The sequence below is a fragment of the Megalops cyprinoides genome, chromosome 2 (genome assembly GCF_013368585.1).
Source record: "Megalops cyprinoides isolate fMegCyp1 chromosome 2, fMegCyp1.pri, whole genome shotgun sequence".
NCBI classification, from domain to species: Eukaryota; Metazoa; Chordata; class Actinopteri; order Elopiformes; family Megalopidae; genus Megalops; species Megalops cyprinoides.
This window is the reverse complement of record NC_050584.1, coordinates 67,051,961-67,075,723: the sequence shown is the minus strand read 5'-3', so window position 1 is coordinate 67,075,723 and position 23,763 is coordinate 67,051,961.

Sequence of the window (23,763 nt, the reverse complement as noted above, 5' to 3'; positions counted from 1 at the left end):
GTTATTAAACAGCCTCTGACTCAGTAAAGTAACTGGCTCTATCCAGATTATTGCCAGTGATGATGTGATTCGGTATTGGAAGATGACCTCAATAAAACTGAAGGTCAAAGAGTCAATGACAGAGCCTGAAGGCCCCACCCATTCTGGGGTTCATGAAGCCTCATTCTACCATCAGTTGTTGCTCTCCTCTGTTCAGGAGATCGGTGGTGGTGATGTAATCCAGGCTGCGGTACCTTGCTGTCTGAACAAGGCTCTCCACTCCCCGGTCCCGTCCTCTTTGGACACGGAGCAGATGTAGGCGTGGTCAGAAAGATTTCCCAGCATCCTCACTGTGCTGTTCACTGAGAACAGTCCCTGGGCATCTGCAGTCAGCTGGCTGGAGTCCTGCAGGGTTCCTGATGGTGTGGGTGGATCAGTGGACCAGGAAACGCGAGGGGTGGGGTAGATGCCCTGGGACATGCAGGCCACTCCCTCTCTGGTCCTCTCCATGCTCACTGATTTGATGGGAGCTGCAGTGATGTCACAATAACAGTAAAGTATCTATTTCATCTGCACAGTCTCACAAGGTGGAATATATCAAGTTTTCGTCAGCAACCTTGTCACATCACATAGTGCATCCATGTTTGACTGGAATGTGAGTTTTCAAAACCGAATGAATTTTTAGCAATAAGAGTTAAGTGACTCTGAAATGAGAGAATGGCAAATGTGCCATCCACTTTAACTGCGGAATGTTAGCAACTTCTTACTAACTATAATCCATTGCTTGAACAAACCACACCCCTTCAAGAATGTTCACAATGATCCAGTAAATCAGAAAAGCTTTTTTCAATGGATTTATTTGACAAAGGCCATTCACATTCATTAAAATTTCTGTAAATGTGCCAGAATTAGCCAAAATGGTTGGTTTTCATCTGCAGTCCCTGGGTAGGTAGTTAAAAGGCACTGAAAAGACATTATAAGCAATAAAAAGAAACAAAACAAATGACAAGTGTGAAACCTGAAATGAAAAGGAAATGGCAGAGGAAAGGAGCAGCTCAGACTGTAACACGCAGCATAACATCAGGGTGGGTAAAGCTGACAGAATTAGCAAATGAAAAACAAACTCAGACAGTGAAGAGAACATACAGGAGAACAAAAGCACAACAGACTGGCAGAGATAGCACTCTGAGTGAGAGGACCATGGAGTGGAGGATCTGGTCCATATATGGAATATTTGAGGGTTACTTTAAACCTGTGGACTGTGGAAATAGAGGAGTTCCTGTATGAAAGGGCATGAGCTCTTGAAAATTAATTTTAAATTAAGTTAAATTTTTTTTTCATTATATATTTCAAGACTGAAAAACCTTACATCAGTTACTGGAAGTTTTAATCAACTGTGTAGGTGCATGAAATTCCTGGAAACGTGAATGGCATCAGGAGTGTCTACATACTTTTATTAAACCCTTTTTGGTTTGTTAAGCTTTTTTATTATTTCAGGACCGTACTGGAAAGGTCCATTACTGCCCAATGAATACCAGGCTTACCCAGAGAGGGATTCTCTGTTAAGTACCAGGAACACTGTGGGTCGTGAGGGCATTAACAGGAGATGGTTGTGGGGAGACTTACCCTCCACTCTCAGGCTCACAAAGGACTCCTGGTTGCCCAGTGTGGTGCTGGTGTAACACTTGTATCTGCCCTGGTCCTGAATGCTGGTGTTGCGTAGCAGCAGGGATGCGTTGCCGTGGGAGATCAGGTCCTTAAAGAGAGAGGTCCGTCCTTTGTAGCGCCCGTCTTGGTGCTCTAGCTGATCGTTGCCATAGTAGTAGCTGTAGACAGTGATGACCTCCCATCCAGCCAGTGTTTGCCAGGTAATGACCTCTTCAGGTGAGGGTGTGAATCTGCACGGCAGCACACAGGCCTCAGAGAAGAGGCAGGTAACAGGTGTGTCTGCAGAGGAAGAACACACAGCAGAGTGGATCAGCTGGTAGGGAGCCGAGCTCCTAATCAAAGGGTTGCAGGTTCGATCCTTTGCTGTGCTCCTGAGAGAGATACTGGATTACATCTCTATGCTACTCTTGAGCTGTGTATGTTTGTGTGGATGACTGATATGAAAGTAAACAGTAATAGACTGATGTGAAAACAACCATTTAATTTTACATAGTATGTGTCAGAACCTGTCTGTATGTTTCAGCATCAGCATCAACTCAATGTGAATTGAGTGGCAAATTAAACTAACTAACCTTCCATCAACCCAGCCTTCCTGACAGGTCAGTGTGCATTTCTCACAAACAATAAAGAGAAGGAACAAACTTACAAAAACAATAACTTATTTAAAACAAAGCAACATACAAGAACCAGCCTGGAGCACTTAACACAATGGGTAATTCTTCCCTTTTGTTTAACTGACATAACAGTACTCATTACCACACAATCTAAACTTAAAAATATTTAACCACATAATACCATCAAATCCAAATCCATCACTTCTGAATTCCCTGCTAAACCTCCCAGACCATTCCCTTACCCTGTAATGTACCACACACCAAGATCAATCTTAGCACACACAACTCAAAAAACAACATGTCTGTATCTCAACGGTTATCTTTAATGGTTATCTTTTATCCACCTCAAACTGAACAAAGCACTGTAAGTATCAAAACATAAAGGAATTTGACAATATGCAGAATCCATTCATTACACCATAAAATTCACAACACTGACGACATTCCTGTCCAACACCCACCACCAAACCCCACAACCCTGTCAGTTATCAGCATGGCCTCTCTCTCCTGACTGTTCATTCCTCTATTTCCTGTGTCTACCCATTTCCCTTTCCTCTTTTCTTTCTCTCTCCTCTGCCCTCTCTTTTTACTTTGTTTCATTGGGGTGAAAAACAAAGAATTATTGAGTCAACTCCTAGTAATTTTTCAGCTCTCTGGTACCAGAATCCACAGATATGAATGCTCACCTCACCCAATAAACTTTTTGTGAAGGGCACTTAGCGCTTTCTCAACATTAAACACATACTGCAGGAGAGACAAGAAGAAAAGAGCAGCGAGAAGCACAGCAGGTGAGAGTGAAGGTGTTGTGCACTTAATATCAATGGATACACTTACGTTCTTCCGTGCTGGAAGTTGCTCTGGCTAAGAGCGTCTGCTAAATGCATGTATTGTAATATAATGTAATGTAAGTGCCTAAACTTAGGTTTAGCAATCAGTTGTGTGAAGTGTGGTGTAAAAACTAGAGCCTGACCGATAAATCGGCATGCCGATATGAGCTAATTGCAGATATATCGGTATCGGCATTTATAACTGCTCTGACTGCTCTTCCTGAAGTCAACAACCATGTCTTTAGTTTTCTCAATGTTAAGAGACAGATTGTTGTCCACAAGCTGACTGACCTCTGCTCTGTATGCGGACTCATCGTTGTTGCTGATGAGTCCCACCACTGTCGTGTCATCTGCAAACTTGATGATGTGATTAGAGCTGTGCTGGGCAGCACAGTCATGCGTCAGCAGCGTGAACAACAGTGGGCTCAGCACACAGCCCTGGAGGGCGCCAGTACTCAGTTTCATGACCCTGGAGGTGTTCCTTCCTATACTGACAGACTGAGGCCTGTCAGTCAGGAAGTCCAGGATCCAGTTACAGAGAAATGTGTTCATGCTCAGTAGAGAGGGTGAGGTGGAGGGCAGTAGTGATGGCATCAGTAAGTGGCTGTGTGTTAGTCAGTGGCTATACGTTAGCCAAATACAACCTGGCCACGTAGTGACGACCACACTGTGTTTCAGTGGATGTCTGGTGACTTCTCTCTGGGACGGAAAGAGGAAGTTAAACCACCAAAGCTGATAATGTGCGCAGACTGTGCGGCAGCCCTGACGGTTATTCAGAGCAGACTCAGCTGCCCTCTCTGTGTCTTCTGTACACTGGACTTTGCGCTTTGAGAAAGTCTACCTGGAGAACATGATCAGTATGTGAGGATTTTGTTAGCCTGTCAGCAGCCTTCCAGAATAAGTTTCAATCCAATCAGGGCAGATGGGTGAGTGAGATGGAAAAACAGCAAAGGAAAAGTTTAAAAAAAAAAAAAAAAGGGAAGTAAAAATGCGGTCTCTGACCTTAAAGAAGTTTTTTTTCCGGGGGGGGGGGCGCAACATAATGCATGGTGCAGATTAAAGGGCTGTTTTACCGCTATAAGCAGCTGTTCACCTCACCCAATAAACTTTTTGTGAAGGGCACTTAGCGCTTTCTCAACATTAAACACATACTGCAGGAGAGACAAGAAGAAAAGAGCAGCTAGAAGCACAGCAGGTGAGAGTGAAGGTGGAAAGTGGGTTTTGTGTTACCTTGAAATTCAGTCAAAGTCAGCATCCACAGGAGGACGATGGTGACGGCCAGACGAGACCCTGCCATGGCTGAGACTCCACCCAGCAGCTGAAAAGTTGGCTATTGATGAGTTAACAGGGAACAGGTGTGCTGGATGGGTTTCAGGTGGTGGGTGCGGCAGCAGGACAGATAGGCCAGACAGGAGATGGAATGATGGAGCACATGGGTCTGTAAACAGAAACAAAAGCACATTCACGCAAAACCAAAAACAAAGACGCACCCACACTGACAGACAGGAGGACAGAGAAACACAAGACAAGCAAGACATCAAGCTGAAGTACTGACATGCATGTGTGTATTTCATGAAGTATTCAAGGCTAAATAAATGATATTTACCTAAGATGCTACAATGATTGTACCTATTCTGTTTTTTGTCTGTTCCTTGTTTGCTTTAATAAAACATCCTGCTTAGTGACACCCTTGGTAGGCAGTAAGAAAAATGAGAAAAAAAAAAAAAAAAAAAAATTATATATATATATATATATATAGCATAGACTGTACAGCTTAGTGGCTGAGAATTGCATTTTTACCTAAAGCTGCGAAGGCTGAGTCTTACTTCTTTAGCCACCTTTTAGCATGCTTTCTGAAAGAAAGGTTTGAGTCTAAAACGATCAGAGGGTATTTGAAATCACCCGCTATTTTAAGTTTAATACATACACATTTGTTTCTGTAGGCCTTTTAGAAAAGAACAAACATACAGTTTTACTACCATTTAAGTGTAGACAAAAGTATTTCAACCAGCAGGGAAATTAGTCATGAAACAAAAGCCATGACCAATTTGTACTGTTCTTTTCATATACATATAAACTATCATCAGTATAAATCTGAACATCTACAACAGAGCAGACTGAAAGCAGTCATTAATATATAAACTGAACAGACACTGACCTAAAACTGATCCTTGTGGGACACCCATAGAGCACTTATGGGAGGAAGACTGCTTTGCCCACCTTCACACTAAGGTAGCATTCTATCCATTTCCAAACAGGGGTTAAAAGGTTAAAAAGTTAAAAGGGACAGCTTTGAAATATGTACCTTTGAAATACGTGGTTAATAGTGTGAAAAGCTTTCTTAAGCTTTCTAGAAACACTGCTCCAGTTTAAGCACCATAATCCACAACGAAAATGGCATTGGATTCAGAGAAGAGCGGTCATGGCTTGGATGATGTTGTTCTGCCATCTATTATCCGCAATTCTGGAGGTGACAGGAAGTATGCTGAAAGGCCTGTAGTTTGCAGCATATAATGAATCCCTCAGTTTCAGTAGCTGATCTCCAGGCTTTAAGAAAGAGGCCTTGTTAAATGGTTAACTTAATCCAGTGAGTAACAGGACAGATGAGTCTTTGTATCTCTGTATTTCTTTAGAAATATAGTCAATAGATAGGATAGGTACAGACAAATAACCTTTATAGAGCTGATTATTGTATTTCTGTATTGACATTTGATTTGAGAAATTTCATTGATATTAAAAACAAACTTATCAGTCTGTGCAGGAAAGTTCTGAGCGAGTTCTTCCACAGACGACAGAAACTTTACTGAAAGTGGTTGCCACGGTAACACAGGCTTGTGATAGGGTTCCATTCACTGTAAGCTCTATTGGTAATAAAAGCCGAATCTCTCTGTCTCTCAGTCTCAGAGTGGCACCACTGTCTGCCAACAAATAGTGCAGAACGCTGACCTGTCCACTGCACAACATGGACTGGAATGGAAATGGAAGCTATTTGGGTACTTTATTTTAGGGGTCAATAATCATACATTGATAAACTACTAATAAGTCAGGCACTAATCACCAACTTGGCAGTTATTAGAGCAATATAAAACATAATTAAGGACTTATGAGGCCTTTTCATAACTTTGTCTTGTATGTTTGCTCTAATCATTAGCAAATAAACCCATGTATAATATAATCAAGTAGGAGTTAATAAACCAAATAATTAGCAACATGTTACTGTGCTACATAGAACTATGTCCTATTTACCATCTATATCATACACTATTTAGCTACTTATTCATTATGTATTGTGATTACACATACATTTGTGATTACAATACAATTTTGTATGTGTAATTACAGAGCCACACAAGGAGGTTAATATTATGCACTAGTTAGCCATTAGCAATGTCTTTTCATGCTATTTATATAAATTGGTCTCTAGTTAGACAATGATGAGCTAGTAATAAGGAAATTTTTACATTAAAATGTAAAATATAAATTCTTACACTCTAAAAAAAAAACACTGCGTCAACTTAAAAAAAATAAGGGAACAATGTGCATGGATCTTTTAAAGAAATTCCAACTCAGCCATTACTGAGTAAATCCCATGAGACTTTTATAGTTAGACTGACTCAATTACTTAGTACAACCAACATGATTTGCTTTGTCCTCAGAAAGCTTAATTAAGTTGGACCAACTTAATTTTAATGAAAAAGTATTTGATGATATTAAGCCGTGCCCCCTCACGCTGTAGCTGCACAATGAGCTCTTCTGTCTCCTGGAGTGATATCATCTTCTTCCTCCTGCTTCTATTTTTTTTTTTTTTTTTTTTGGAAACAATGTTTCAGTTAATCAAGAAAGGAACATAACATAGATTCAGTATTGCTTCTAACACCAAATATAGCAAACTGGGTTTTAATTTCAAAACAATGACTCTGCTACTAAACAGTTTCACAACCCAGCTTACATTAAGCAACATCATGACCAGAAAAACACACATATTGACCTCGTAGGAGGGAACTACATAAAAGAGGAACACAGTCACACTCATCATGGGAAAAATAACAGTCCATCGCAACAAGGCATGCTGGGAAGCTCCGCCCACTGCCCAACTCTACGATCGCTGCATTAGCGTGTAGATATACGAGTTGCACTAACTTAATACATAACATTATGTTACTGGCTTTTAGCAGACGCTCTTATCCAAGGCGACTTACAATACTATCCATTTATACAGCGAGATATTTTACTGAGGCAACTGGGTATTAAGTACCTTGCTCAAGGGTGCCCCAGTGGAGAATCAAACCAGCAACCTTTTGGTCTCGAGTCCTGCTCCTTAACCACTATGCTACACTGCGGCAACTTTTCAATTGTTAAGTGAAGGCAAAAATGTTTATTCAAAATCGATATATATCTAAGTTAAGACAGTTTTATTTATCTTCATTTTGATTAACTTCTTGAGTTATCAACTGAATAAAACATGTACATGTAACAAACAATTTTTTATGCTGAAAAAGCTCTCGATTTTAAGATTTACTCACTAACCCACCCACTAACTCACTACTTTTTTAGAGTGTAGAATATATATAAGTATCCCCATTACAAACAGTGAGAATCAAAATCACGTTCGGTGAGTCTACAGGTACAAGTAGTTGGGGGGCGGCAGTGTAGCATAGTGGTTAAGGAGCAGGACTTGTAAAGGTTGTCGACAGGTTGTCGGTTCGATCCCCGCTGGGACACTGCTGCTGTACCTTTGGGCAAGGTACTTAACCCACAGTTGCCTCAGTAAATATCCAGCTGTATAAATGGATAACATTGTAAAGAACTGTAACCCATGTAAGTCGCTTTGGATAAAAGCGTCTGCCAAATGAATAAATGTAAATGTAAAAATAGTTGCCAGGCAGAAAATTTGCTTAGTTAGCGAGCCAGCGTTAAAGCTAATGAGGCGTTATCAAAGGTGTCAGAGAGGCAAAATGTATGTTACGGTAATTATGAAGTCCTACATACAGAAAAGCCTATTCTTTCAAAACAGGCCTATTCATTATTTTCTGGGAACACCTTATTTTGTTAAATAAATGCAATTTTTATTCATCAATCTTATGAAGCCTACCAAACTTCTTCTGATGGAGCACGATTACAGAACTTTTTTGTGAAAACATTTTTACTGTTTAAGAGAGGAAATTAACAATGCACCATGCATTGTGTTGCGCCCCCACCCCCCACCCCCCCCCCCCCACCCCCCGGAAAAAGAAAAACTGCTTTAAGGTCAGAGACCGCATTACCAATTTTTACTTCCCCTTTTTTTTTTTTTTTTTTAACTTTCCATTCGCTGTTTTTCCATCTCACTCACCCATCTGCACCCTGATTGGATTGAAACTTGTTCTGGAAGGCTGCTGACAGGCTAACAAAATCCCCACATACTGATCATGTTCTCCAGGTAGACTTTCTCAAAGCGCAAAGTCCAGTGTACAGAAGACACAGAGAGGGCAGCTGAGTCTGCTCTGAATAACCGTTAGAGCTGCCGCACAGTCTGCGCACATTATCAGTTCTGGCGGTTTATAACTTCCTCTTTTCGTCCCAGAGAGAAGTCACCAGACATCCACTGAAACACAGTGTGGTCGTCACTACATGGCCAGGTTGTATTTGGCTAACGTATAGCCACTGACTAACACACAGCCACTTACTGATGCCATCACTACTGCCCTCCACCTCACCCTCTCTACTGAGCATGAACACCTCTCTCTGTAACTGGATCCTGGACTTCCTGACTGACAGGCCTCAGTCTGTCAGTATAGGAAGGAACACCTCCAGGGTCATGAAACTGAGCACCGGTGCCCCCCAGGGCTGTGTGCTGAGCCCACTGTTGTTCACGCTGCTGACACATGACTGTGCTGCCCAGCACGGCTCTAATCACATCATCAAGTTTGCAGATGACACGACAGTGGTGGGGCTCATCAGCAACAACGATGAGTCCGCATACAGAGCAGAGGTCTGTCAGCTGGTGGACTGGTGTCGAAACAACAAGCTGTCTCTTAACGTTGAAAAAACTAAAGAGATGATTGTTGACTTCAGGAAGAGCCCTGCTGTTTACACCCCCTTGGACATCGACGGCTCTGCGTGGAGACAGTCAACAGCGTCAAGTTCCTGGGAGTGCACATAGCGAGGGACCTCACCTGCACACTCAACACCACCACCAAAACCAAAAAGGCCCAGCAACGTCTCCACTTCCTGCAGAGGCTGAAGAAAGCCAGCCTCCCCCCTCTCATCCTCCCGACCTTTTACTGAGGGACCATAGAGAGCATCCTCTGCAGCTGCATCACCGTCTGGTTTGGGAACTGCAGCGTCGCTGACCGCAAGTCCCTACAGCGGATAGTGAGGACAGCTGAGAGGATCATCGGTGTCCCTCTTCCAGCCATGGAAGAGCTCTTCCAGAACCACTGCACCCAGCGGGCGACCTGTATCGCCACAGACCCCTCCCACCCCTCCCACAGACTGTTCACCCCCCTGCCGTCTGGCAGAAGGTACCGGAGCATCCGTACTGTCACTGCCAGACACTGCAACAGCTTTTTCCCTCACGCAGTCAGGCTCCTCAACTCCTCGCTGCCCCCTCCTCCCCTCCTGCGCCTGCACAGGAACAGACCCACACCCCCGGAGCACAGCATGCCCCTGCCCACTCCCCTGGACTGAGCACAAGCCATAGTTTACTGAAATGTATTTTGCATGAAAACTGTTCCTGAACGAAATGCGCGCTTGGTAGCTCTTCCGGAACATGCTTCTGTGTTCGCATATAAAGGCACGGTTATATAATGATTTACTTGATGTCGTTATAGCACTATACTGTCATTTGAATATTAAAAGAAAAAAAATTATACTGTGCTGACCAAGTTGCCTGCTTGTGTTTAGTTTGCATGCTCAGATAGTACAAATAGTTTCAGCTGTGGTTATATAGTATTTTGTTTTCATCCATCAAGTGTCTGTACTCACCTGGCGGCTTCCCTCACTACACCCCCCCCCCCCAAACCACCACCAACCTCACCGGAAACCCCCAAAAAATTCAGCAACGGTGTCACCAGTACTTCAATGCAAACACCTTGGCATATACTTCGAACTGTATGACCAGGAAACAAACTATTATTAGCAAAAAACACAGAACATTAGTTGTCGTGCTTTTCTATTTCCCTGGCCTAATCTCCTGAGCCCTGACTGGACGGAAATTTAAAGTTGAAAGTTGGTGATTTAAAACACATAGAGAGAGCGGCTGCATTTTGACTGCAAATGCAAACTGCATGTATAACTCACCACATACAGCACCAGCAAGCGCAGCGACGCACCACGAAGAGCCGCCGAGTTTCTGTTTGGTATATCCGTCAGAGCCTGCGCATACTACGAGCGGTTTAACTTCCTCTTCCCATCCCAGAGAAAAGTAAAAAATGGCACTAGACATCCAATGAAACACATTGTGGTCGTCACTACGTGGCCAGCGTGGTAAAGTTGGTTTTATATTGGGATATTCACTTTTTCCTCACCTATATCCCGAAGACGGCACTTCTTAAAAAGACAAAAGCGGTAGTAGTAGCAGATGGCATGCTGTGAAGTGAAATAAAAAAGTACCATTATAAAATACAGTATATTTAATTTTAAAAGCTCAATAAAAGCTCAATAAAAATCAAGTAAATTAAAATTTCTAACTCTGTTGTTTGTCGTCGCCTCCCAGTGAGATGACTGACTTACAAGTGAAATGTCACAGAAGTCCTGTTGTAGGGATACAACACTACATCAGTTTTGAAAAAGTAGATGCACATTAAGATGAATTACTTACTACAAGTAAAAGACATTCATTACTACAAGTAAAGGTTATTCATATCAGTGTGGAACTACTACAACCTTCAAGGTTATAACAAGTAATTTTGTTGATTTTAAGTGAACATTTTTCAGAAAAAAGAAAAATATTCACTAAAAACAAACAAAATGACTTAACACTCTGACCGTATTAGTAGTTCCACACTGGTATGAATGACTTACTGCAAATGAAATATTGCACAAAAGTCATTTTGTTGATTTTTAGCGAATATTGTCGTGGCCAGGACAGGTTGTACTTGGCTAACGCATAGCCACTGGCTAACATATAGCCAGATAGCTAAACGAGCAAACGGGTAATGAGCACTACAGCTAGCCAGTTTAATGTCTAATGTGACACACAGTATAGTAACGTTAAGTCTGGACCATCTAATTTACGAGCCAACTAGCCACTTACTTTCATTTTCTTTGAACACAACTTTATTAGCGAGACCCACTATATTTCACCTCTTCGAGTGAGGATAATATCATGGGTTAAAGATCTCTGGCCCCACGCCGGAAATCCGGCGTGCAGAGATTTTAGATCAGGCAATGAATTATTACTAGCGCAGCCTATACGAACTCTGACATTACCAGACCGGAACGCAACTTTATTAAAAACAATCGCTGACGTGGTGTTTTTTCGGATGAGTTTTAACCAATGGTAACCTGTTTATGAGACGAACTGGCACGAGAGCATTGTTCTTATCCAATCGGCAACTAGTTTCAACTTTCTGTGAGGCGGTGCCAGGAGGAATTTGCGGGGACCGTGTCAGTTGATTACTGCACAATAGGCTGGCATGCATGCAAATAGATGGAGCATGGAAGCGAAACGTGTTAATGTTGGTGCAGACACAAGCACAATTGAGCGGGAAGTGAAAATAAATGGCGATAGGCTTGGTTAGATGAAAATGGTAATGACGGACCAACCAAGGGTGTAGGTTTGATTTGGAAAGTGGTGGGGGCATAAATTTGGCAGGAAGTCTGGGGGTCCTTCTGTGGTAGAAAAAACTATGTTTTCCTAGCAACTCTGTGTATTAGCATGAACTCACTGCATAAGGTTGTATTAAGTTCACTGTGCATGCTTAAGGTTATTGCAGGACAGGTGTAAGGGTGATTGCCAATCTAAATTTTGGGAGGGCGCCATCTATTTTTAAAAAATATAGCTTGGCTTGGCGTGAAAATATTGGAAGAAAAACCCAAGAAAAATTAAGAATGATTGAGAGAAATAAATAAATAATTGTGTAAAAATGTGACTAAATCAAAAAAGAGATAAAGAGGGTGGACCATGAGAGTGGGAGCTGGCAGGTGAGCTCAGCGATGGGAAGGGTTAGAAAAATGTATAAAAGAAGGAGGATTTGAGGTGCTATTTCAGACTTGGGTCTCAAGAGAGGGTGTGACTGCTTTGCTCCACATGGACCACCCTGATTTACTCTATGTGATTTCTGATCCATATACAATAAACCTATTTACATCAGACTTTGAGGTATAATTTGTATTAATTTTGGAGATTGTTATTTCTGTATTTGATATAGCATACTGAAGGCACAAGAACGGAAAGGATCCTCCGGCCTAACCGGTAGAGGCGGGGAGTGGTGAAGTCACCACACTACCCCAGAAAATGTAGGAATTTTTCATTGCATTTCCTGAAATTCTACACAATATACTATAGTACTTTCTATAGGACCAGGACCAGATGGAGTCCCGGGACGTGTGCCCCTCCCAGCTCGTCCATAAACTGCATCTAGTTGGCGTCAGCGCACCACTGTGCAACTGGATTTCCAGCTTCCTGACAGGACGCCCACAGGTGGTGCGTCTGGGCCCTCATCTCTCCTCCTCCATAACCCTGAATACTGGTGTGCTTTCCCCAATGCTGTACTCGCTCTTCACTCATGACTGTGTTCCTGCATACAACTCAAACACCATTGTAAAGTTTGCAGACGACACAAGGGTGATAGGCCTGATCGCTCATGGTGATGAATCGGCTTATAGAGCAGAGGTGCAACATTTGGTGAGGTGGTGCACAGCAAACAACCTGGCTCTCCACACAGGAAAAACAAAGGAGCTCATCACTGATTTCCGGAGATCTGGTAACAAGGACTACACCCCCATTTCCATCCATGGCGACACGGTGGAATGGGTCTCAAGCTTTAAATTCCTAGGGATACACATCACAGATGATCTTTCATGGACATCTAACACCACTGCACTGCTGAAGAAGGCTAAACAGCGTCTATTCTTCCTGCGACCGTTGAAAAAATCTGGCCTCTCTCAGCAGGTCCTGTATGCCAAGTGTGACCTGGTGGGCGTAAAGCGGAAGGTCTTGGCTCTAGGGTACTCGACTACGCCACCTGGGGAATTTCCCCCCAAGAAATGTTTCCAATTTATACTCCTAAGATATTGTGTGGAGACAAGATGGTTCTCACATGCAGGTAAGTTAGCAGAGACACAAGTATTTCAGTTTGAATACAAAAGTTTATAACAAATAAATTAAGTTAAAATACAAGTCTGCAAACTATTTCTATAAACTCTTAAAGGGTGAGAATGTAATAAGGGCAAGCAATGTCGCCAGAGGGGTAATGGCTGCCACCAGAGATGAACTGTAGAAAAATGGTAGGGAGTAGGGGGTAGGGTAGGGGTAGGGGAAAGCAATAAACCAAGGGACTCGTACTGCCGTACCTGAGGAAGCGGCCATATATGTACAAAAATGGGACCTCGGCTAATTAGTGGTTAGCCACCCTAGCGCTACTTGGGGGGCATGGCCAAGAACGGAAAGAGCTACGGTGGCTGAGAGGCACACTGTCGGTTACGCAAGTAAGGCTTGTTATTGGGGCTTAGATGGATAATTAAACAGGTGTGGGCTTGGCAACAATCGTGTACAGGAAACGCCAACTATGGAATGACGATTATGCCAGAATGAAAAACATGGTGTACAGAAAATGTGTTATGAAACTGACGGAGGAGGCAGGGTGAAGGCATAAAAGAAAGATGCTTTTGGGGTTTTTTCAGAGTGATTGGGGAGTGCTTGTGAATGCACACACCGCATATACACCTGTTGCTCCCCGGACCAACCCGGTTTACTGTATGTGATTGATCACCATATGCAATAAACCACAACTCATTTTACATCAGACTCTGTAAAGAGTATTTTCCAGCAGGCATCAAAATGTGGAGGAAGATCCTCGGTCCATTTGGCCCTGACCAGGGGGATATCCACCACAGCTTCTGTGCCATTATCATAGGAATTAAAAATATTATTAAATATTAGTTTTGCTCATCTACCTGGAATATTATTTTATATTTACATTTTTAACAGTAGCATATTTTAGGTGCGCACAATGTATTGCAGTTCTTGTTTATCACAACTGCAGTTTGACGTTAGATTTATTTAACGTTGACATCACATTTCATTTTAACGTGAATAAAGTCCAAATCAACATAGTAGCCTAGGCTACAAAACAGAAATGTGACGCATAAGCCTGTGCATCACATTTGTAGCGTACTATGTCTACATTAACAACAAATAAAAAAAAAACGACATTCACCATATGAAATAATTTTTTAAAAAGATTCAGTAATTATGATGCTTAGACTAATATATTGTAGCCGTTGATAGTTAGCCACTGCTGCTAAGGAAGTGAGTGTTCCCATGACTCTTTTTGTTTTTGCCGTTAGCTTTTCTTTATGATTAATGTTCTTCCTTTCAGACTTTGTTATGTAGGCTATGTTGCTTTGTTACACAGTTATGCGTGACGGATAGCGGGGGCAGTGACTGCAAGTATATTAAAATGTTTGGGGTTGGTTAGTTCAAAACTCGTAAAACAAAGTTTTTCGCTTCGGATATAAGCATGGCTCTTTTTTCTTCAGTGCATTTTTTAGTTTTAGCAAATGATATGTACTTATTGTATGCGTTAAAATCTGGGGTTCTATTACCTTCCTAAAAACGAAAAATAGGCTACTTTGCGTCTGCATGATTGCTTGAGTAGCATGGTGCAGTTGAACGTAATGGATATTACGATTTAATTATTATTAATTTCATTGACATTTGCTTTCACACGTGCTGTTTTGCCGCAGAGCAGGCTAATAATAGACATGTTTCGAACAATGTAGGGTAATTTTTAAAATGCAATAAAACTATTTACAGATTCGTGTATGCTGCCCACCCGGATATGGAAATGAACGAATCAGTGAGTCAAAGATTCGAATCATTTTACTGTACTGAACGAAAGGAACCGAATCACTAAAAATAATCGTATTGAACACCACTAGTAACATACAAACATATAAGTAAATCTATTTAATTAATAAATAAATTGACATATATTTCACTAAAATATATTTATTGGGTCAATTTTGAATATTTACATATATTTTAAAAGTGCTCGTCAAAATATATTTCAAATATATATTTTTTTCATGTATGAGAGCAATCCTGGAAGAATTTCTAACGCTCCTGTTGTTTGGCCAACAGGTATAATGCCAACACGAGAAGAACAAGAACAGTTAATGTTACCCAAGTCATAAGTAATAGCACAAAATCACCCTACAGCACACCCTATCACAACGTAGTTAGCTAGCAAACTAAATGTTGTTATCTGTTAATGTTAGCTAAGTATACCAGTTACTAGTATAACGTTAATATGTCTAACTATTTTTGTTTGTACATTGCTAACGTTAACAAGACTATTACAACTGTATGCCCAGGACAGCTGATTGCGTCTCTCATATCACCGAACAATCAACGTTACGTGTTTAATTTGGTACCGGTACCATAACGTTATGATCACAGCCTGGAATGCGCTCTAGCGAGCTCTCTCCTCTGACTAAGCGCAGACCGCATTGCGCTGTTTTCATCCAAAATGCACTCCAACAATCACATCGCATCGGGGACAAAGCGAACAAACACCAACAGAAAGTATGTTTCTCATCCAGTGGGGACATGAGGGAGTTAACCCTTTGTAGAGCCGATGGAAATAATATTTGATTTAAACACATACGCAATTAATGTGAAAATAGTGGTAATCAGAAAAGCGGTAGGGACATATCCCCACCGTCCCTACCATAAATTACGCCCATGGGACAAACGTTTGGCTTATGTTGTTACAAATTAAACGAGCCCAGGACCTGCTTTGCACTATGTGTTCGAAAAAAATACAGTACAGGACAAGCGGCAAAAGGCATTGTATCGGCATGATACAGATCCCTCACACAAACCAGCTGTCCCGGCTCTTCGTTGTACATCAACGTTTCCGGGGGCTGTGGCCGCTGGAGCTGCTGCCGCCTCATCCATCCAAGCCCGCTTGTGCAATCGTTAAGTCCGCGTTTGTACATTAGTACATTGAAAACATGACCTGTCTTTCAGGATGGCGCCAGCGCTAGTTGACCTGTGCAAAACATCACATGACTGCACTCTCCAAACTTAGCGTGTCAAATATATGATGATGACTTGGACAAAGTTGTAACACAGCATCTTGCTACTCGACCACGTTTTATTTAAGTTGCACTGTTCATTTTTAATAGCGTTTAAGAAAAAAAGGAAGCACTTTTAGTTTGACCACGGTAGTACAAAATTGTATCAATGTATCTTTTTTTGTTTTACAATTTTGAATTAAAGCTGTTGTGGTGACGCTAAATGTATGCGTGTCCTATTTTGTTACCCCCCACCAAAAAAAAAAAATCACTGCATGAGGAACATGCAGCCAGGAACAAACCTGCCCCCCCGCCCCCCAGCTCCGCCACAGACAGCAGGAACAGTGCCCCCTGCGGTAAGGAGACGGTCCTACAGGAAGGTGGAAGGTCCAGCCTTCCCAGACCTGACCAAGGAGGATGAGACTGAGTACATCATGCTCAGGATGGCCCTCAACAACCTGCTCAATCCAGAAGAGACCAAGCAGTACAAGTACCACATCCTCCTGGACCACCTGAAGGTCGACCAGGCCCGGCGGCTGGCGCTCACCTTCTCCAAGGCCCCTGACCCCTTCACGCGAGCGGTGAAGGCACTGGATGACTGGTACGGGCAACCACGCCAGCTGGCATCCAGGGAGATTAAGGTCATCATGGCCTTACCTCCGTTTCGGCCAGGGGATGGGCAGGCCTTCGACGACTTCACCCTCTGCATTCATGCCCTGGTGGGACTCCCTCAGACTCTGGGAGGGCAGGGCCAAGCTGAGCTGGCCTGCAGCTCACACGTGGAGCACCTCCTGGAGAAGCTCCCATCTGAGCAGTGAGGCAGGTTCAAGAGGAACATCAGCCGACTCAAGCTGGAGTCCATGATGTACACCCTGCTGGACTTTGCAACCTGGCTCCAGCTAGAGGCTCGCTGCCAGCCAAGGAGAGAGGGCCCCCCAGCTGGACAGAAGGAGCAGCGGCCTGCACCAGAGCCCACCAGGCAGGGGGCCAGCATCCTGCACGGAGCCAACCAGGCCACCAGCACTGCAGCCCAGAGGCCATCACCCACAGCGCCACCTGCTGGGAAACCAGGGGGGAGGAGGAGCGCGTACTGCCCATACTGCGACAATACCGAGCACTACCTCAGCCAGTGCGCCACCTTCAGGCAGCTCTCCAGGGATGAGAAGGTGGCCAGGATCAGAGAGAACCAGAGGTGCTGGCGGTGTGCTCGCGCTCATCAGGCTGCGCAGTGCACCCTGAAGCGGCCCTGCAGTACCTGCAACGGCAAGCACCTGCAGGTACTGCATGAAGTGAATGAGAGGTCCGGGGAGAGGACACGCCCAGCCGTCCAGACTCTGTACCTGGACCGGCCGAGTGGCCAGAGCCCTGTGATGTTCAAAGTTATTCAGGTCACCCTGCATCACAAGGGCCGGTCCATGGAGACGTACGCGGTGCTTGATGACGGCTCAGAGTGGACAATCCTCTTCCCAGCTGCAGCCAAACAGCTCCACCTGCAAGGCAAAGTGGCCGTGTCACTCCAGATCTCCCCTGCATCTGGACCAAAGCAGACCTACCGGATACGGAATGCCTTCACTGCTGACCACCTGGCCTTGTCAGAGCATTCCCATCCAGTGGCAAAGCTGCAGAAGAAGTATGCACACCTCAGAGGCCTCCCGCTGCAGTCCCTCAACCTGGCGCGCCCACTCCTGCTGATTGGGGCTGATTATACCCATGTGATCACCCCTATTGAGCTAGTGCGTCTGGGCCCACCAGGGGGCCCAGCAGCCATCAAAACCTGTGTGGGCTGGACTCTCCAAGGGCTGGCACAGCGCCTTCAGCGCTGAACCTCTCCCCTCAATTGTCTGCTGACCTCAGTCAGCAAACCCAGAGAGAATACCACCCACAGAAAGCCCGGGTTGAGATTGGCTGAACACAGCTGATGGGGCCAGTGTCCTCCCTTCCCCAAGAAGGGGCCTAGCAGACTAGCTGAAGCAGGAGTGGAGGATGCTGCGAATATAAAAATATCACAGCAGCTCTAGCCAGATTACTGGCAGTGATGACGTAACTGGTGATGTAATCCAGGCTGCGGTACCTTCAGTAGACACTCCCCTCTGTTCAGGTGATCGGTGGTGGTGACGTAATCCAGGCTGCGGTACCTTGCTGTCTGAACGAGGCCCTCCACTCCCCGGTCCCGTCCTCTTTGGACACGGAGCAGATATAGGCGTGGTCATAAAGATTTCCCAGCATCCTCACTGTGCTGTTCACTGAGAACGGTCCCTGGGCATCTGCAGTCAGCTGGCTGGAGTCCAGCAGGGTTCCTGATGGTGTGGGTGGATCAGTGGACCAGGAAACGCGAGGGGTGGGGTAGATGCCCTGGGACATGCAGGCGACTCCCTCTCTGGTCCTCTCCATGCTCACTGATTTGATGGGAGCTGCAGTGATGTCATAACAACAATAAACACAGTGGAGGTGATGCATTCATGACATCACAAAACATACGCACATCGAAGATATTCTATGCGAAGACCAGATATTCAGCTCCTGTGTTCCTTCCTGTGATCATTACTTCTGAATCTGGGAGGTTCTGATGGTGCCTGTGTTGCTTCAAGAATGTTTGCAATGAGCCCATAAATCAGAGCATGTATGGCTTCAGCAGTGGGAGAGGCAGAACTCTGGCAAAGGCAGATATGTGCGGGAAGAGGAGCTGAATGTGTGGTACCATGTGAAGAACATTCAGGGCTGATCCTAAAGCTGTGGACTGTGGGAACAGAACAGAGTTCCGTTTCTCGGGCATAAGAGAAGCTGAACTCTGTTTGCAAAGCTGAGAAAACTGTTTGCATCAGTTCCTGGATGTTTTATTCAACTGTGTAGGTAAATGATATTACTGTCAATATTTTATCATGAGGACCATTGCTCTTTTATTCCCCAAATGAATCTTCATAAGACACGGAAAATCAGAATTCTTTAGTGTCAGCAATGACAGGGCCAAAATTTCCAAAATGAAGCATCTGTTTTGATCCTCTTATAGGTGGGGAAATCTGTATCAGCATTACTGTAGAATAAAAGAAACTTCTGGAAAAATGTCTGGAATGAGAGTAGCATATGTCTCTGTAGCAACAGGAGCGTAACTAGGAGCCATTCCTCAGAATGTGGTGATTAAACGACTCTCAGCTGAAACAGGTTTAAGGAAGAAAGCAGCTGCCAGCAATTTCAGTTTCACTCTCAGCGGGGAGGTTAAGTGAGGATAAGATGAAGGAGCACGGAGGGAGATAGCATGAGGCAAAACCGCACAGAAGAATCAGATAAAGAGGCGAAGGTGGAGCAGAGTACTGCAGCCCCAAAGCTGTATGGAAATGGATGTGTTTAGATACTTTTATTAAACCCACTTTGGTTTAAGAAAACGTTTTTCCTTCATGTAATGGGAATAAATCATGATTACCACGATACCCAGAGGGGGATTCTCTGTTAAACACCAGGAACACTGTGGGTCATGAAGGAATTAGCAGGAGATGGTTGTGGGGAGACTTACCCTCCACTCTCAGGCTCACAAAGGACTCCTGTTTGCCCAGTGTGGTGCTGGTGTAACACTTGTATCTGCCCTGGTCCTGAATTCTTGTGTTCTGTAGCAGCAGGACTTTCTGCGAGGGTTTGAAGCTGCACAGCAGCACACAGGCCTCAGAGAAGAGGCAGGTAACAGGTGTATCTGCAGAGGAAGAATACACAGAGCACAGTGTGTGTGTTCAGAGATGTTGATGAGGAAAAGGAAGAGGAAGAACTCGAAATACTGACCATGGTTTTAACTCTGACTACGAGAAACAATCTATACTTCAGGTGTACAGTTAGTTTATCTCATCAAAGTTAAAAAACTGTTTTCATGAAGACCCAGGTTTGTCTTTGGCTCAAAACAAGAGCAACATTCACCTGTTTTCAGCATTGCCAAAGCCTGGCCTCTACATTATAATGCACACAGCAAGGACACCACACCTACGGTTTAGTTACACGAGGAATTATGACACTTTACAGTCAGAGTACACTCAGATATTACACTGCACTGCAAACACAGTCTGCATTCTGCTGAGATGCATCAGATCTGTGTGCAGTCAGAACCTGTCATCTGTACTCTCAGCTACAAACATCCACAGAATGTGGAATTACAGGTATTTACCTGCACACACACAACACAAGGTGACGAGCACTGTAACTCACTACAGACAAAGTGTAACAACACAGTATAATTACACAACACAACACAACACAGACCAATACAAGGTAACGTAACCCAGCGGTTCTTAAACTGGGGGGCGCGACCCCTTGGTGGGGGTGGGGGGTGTTGCCAAAAAATGAAAAGGGTCGCAAAATTATTTTCTGTCTGAATATTAAACAGGTTTTTATATTTTAAGTCAATTGTTTCGTTAAATTATTCAGTAGCCTAGATGCACAATTGAGAGTGTTTCCATGCCGTTCCTCCGAGAGAAAGAAATGGAACGGTGTTCGGCCATTTTTGCATCCTTTTCAGATTTTGCTACCAGTCGCAGGAATTTATAGCGTGAACTATAGACTATAAACTATTGCTACCTTGTCAAAAAATGCCGGAAGGCAGCAACTTTCACATGATTTTGACGTGTTATAGAAACAGTAATGTTAGTGACAGGAAGCACATTTTGATAAGTCAAACGTTAGTAAAGGCAGTGTAAGATAACTAAATTGTGTAAATTGTGTCAAAGTAACTGAATTTGCCTATGTGCAAATCCCCCCCCCCCCACCCCCCACAAAAAAGAGAAGGCTTGGGAACGATTGGTAGGACCATTTCGTAACTTTGATTTTCATAAATAATTTTGGGTGTTCTGTCGTTTTGTCCTACCTTGTTGAAATGTCCTATCTGCAGCCATCGATCTTTGCTACCCTAACTATACTACCTCAGGTAGCCTACCCTAGGTTGCGTACCATTTCAGCTGTACCTTATTTGCATCCCTACACATGCAATATACATAGACCGCATATATGTTTTTGCATTGCACTTGTTGTGAACAATAAACCCTTATACTTGTTACATCTTCGCTTCTGCTTTCCGTTTTAAGCAGTGGGTAACACTTGAGGGGGGTTGGCCACGACAGTATGCTGTCAAATCAGGGGGTTGGGAAAGAAGGGGGTCGCGAGACTTGACCAATGTTTTGTCGCCAGACAAAAAGTTTAAGAACCGCTGACGTAACCCATAGACAGAAACCTTTTGTAACTCTTGGACCATCACCTCACCTTTCTTTTCTTTACCTCTTTACCTTTTCTTACTTTTTCAAATTAGCCAGCTTCTCTTTGTCCCTACAAAAATACCGGTTTTCACACATAACCACATTTAGCCTGGACACATGTTTGATATTCATGATACCAATAAGTCATTTTAAAAGAAGTGAAGATCTAATTATCATGAAATAGCTGCTTAACACTACAAATCCTCAATGAAATTGACCAGACCAGTGTGACCAGTGAACTAAGGTACATCCAATCCAACCGATGTGCACACACAATATCGACAGACATAGCCTACCATACTGTAACATGCTATACCATATCATACTTCTTATTAACTGATGATCTTATTCCTTATTTCTCCAAGACTCTGAGCCAGTCTCAGAGCTGTCTCCCTATTAATATTGCATATAACAGTGACACAGTGAAATATAAGCAGGTAAAATCACAGCAGATGAGGATGAAGCTGGAAAGTGGCTTTCTCTCTACCTTCACACAGAGCCAGTGTCAGAATCCACGGGAGGACGGTGATGAAAGACATCAGATTCCCTGCCATCGCTGTGAGACTCTGTCGCTCCGAACGGATGAAAAGTCAAGAAAAGCTGAATCTGTAACCAGCACCCTCTCGCTATGCTCTCAGTGCCTTAATCGTACCTTGATAAGAGGAACGAAACAGGTGAAACAGTAACGCCTCTTTTCGGACGCCTCTTTTCGTTTCCTTGCAAAACCTGCTCTGCTGCTCTTTGGAGCTCTTCGCTACGATGCCGTCCGCTCTGTAGCGTGAACAACAAACAAAGCGCTCGTACAGGACTGTATTTCCTTATCTCTCATTATAGGGAAGATGTCCTGTACTCTCACCTCTCCCGTAGCTGTTTCCTCCTGTCTCTGATATGATAAGCAAGGACAATCATTTTATATTAGGCCTAATATCACATTGCTAATTATGAGTGGCATATTTTCTTTTCCTTAATGTAAAAAAGTCCCGTAACTATTTTCAATAACACACCAGTAAAACTAACGGAGAATGTATGTACACTGATTTACAGCACCGTGCATTAGGATAGCAGTATGGTCTGTATTCGCTCAGGGAAATAAACTGGCGAGCTGTGAATAAACGGGAGTTTTAAGAGGAGGACTACTACCGAAGATCTGCCCTCCACATCGTGCTTTTTAACTTTTCAGAAGAAAGGGCGAAACGCTACTCCACACCACATAAGTAGACTAACTAATTTACACATATATTTCTGTTTGCCAATGAAGTCCTAATGTTTGCTAATCTATATACACAACTGTTTAGCCAGTAATCTGCAGTAAATATTTATGGCTTCCAGAGTTTCTGGTGTCTTGTTTGGTTAGATTTTGCGTGTTGGTACGTGTTACAGGTGAAGAAAGCAAAGCCTAGCAAACTGACTGCTGTCTGATGCTTCCTAACTAAATGATGCCTTCTGTTTATTTTTGTTAAAAGGGCAACATAATACAACACATTTTGCACGGTAACTTCACCCCATCATCCGTTTGTGAAATGCACATAGTTTTTTCTCAACATTAAATGAATACCACAAGAGTGACGAGAAAAGTGCGTGCAGCTGGTAGCTCAGTAGATGCGAATCAGGCTGGTTTTTCCGTTTCCGTCACATTCAGCCTGCGTTTTTATCCATAAGAAGAGACTGGGTGTGATAAAGTGCGGAGCAGGGAGTGACTCTATGAGTTTGGGAGGGGCAGGTCCAGCAGTTGCTTGCCTTGATCAGGAGCAGCTGGCGCATGTAGAAGGGTGGGGCGGGTGTGGAGCTGTTAGGGACGGAGGGCGAGTGAGTTACACAGGCGGGCGGTACGTGGCGAATTCGCTTCTGTTGGTCGGTGGGCTGTCGTGTGCTGTTGTACGGTGTGTGTGTGTGTGTGTGTCTGTCTGGCGGCTGGGGTCTGAATAACAGTCGGAGACAAAGAGATGCAGGGATCGACGGCGGACTTACTGGAGCGGATTCTGCGGAGGCAGAGAATACAGGAATCGGTCCTAACAGACAAGGAACACGTCTTTCAGTCTCTGTGTGACTCCGGGGAGCAGCCGCCGTCCCAACGATTGCTACGGTGAGACAGACACCCCCTTATCCAGAAGCCGATAGACCGGGACATGTTACGATCATTTCTTGCGTTCTCGGCTGCCCGGTGCAAATAGAGGGAAAACCGTACTTTTCTTGCTGATCGTTGTCTTCGTGTTGTCCGAGTGT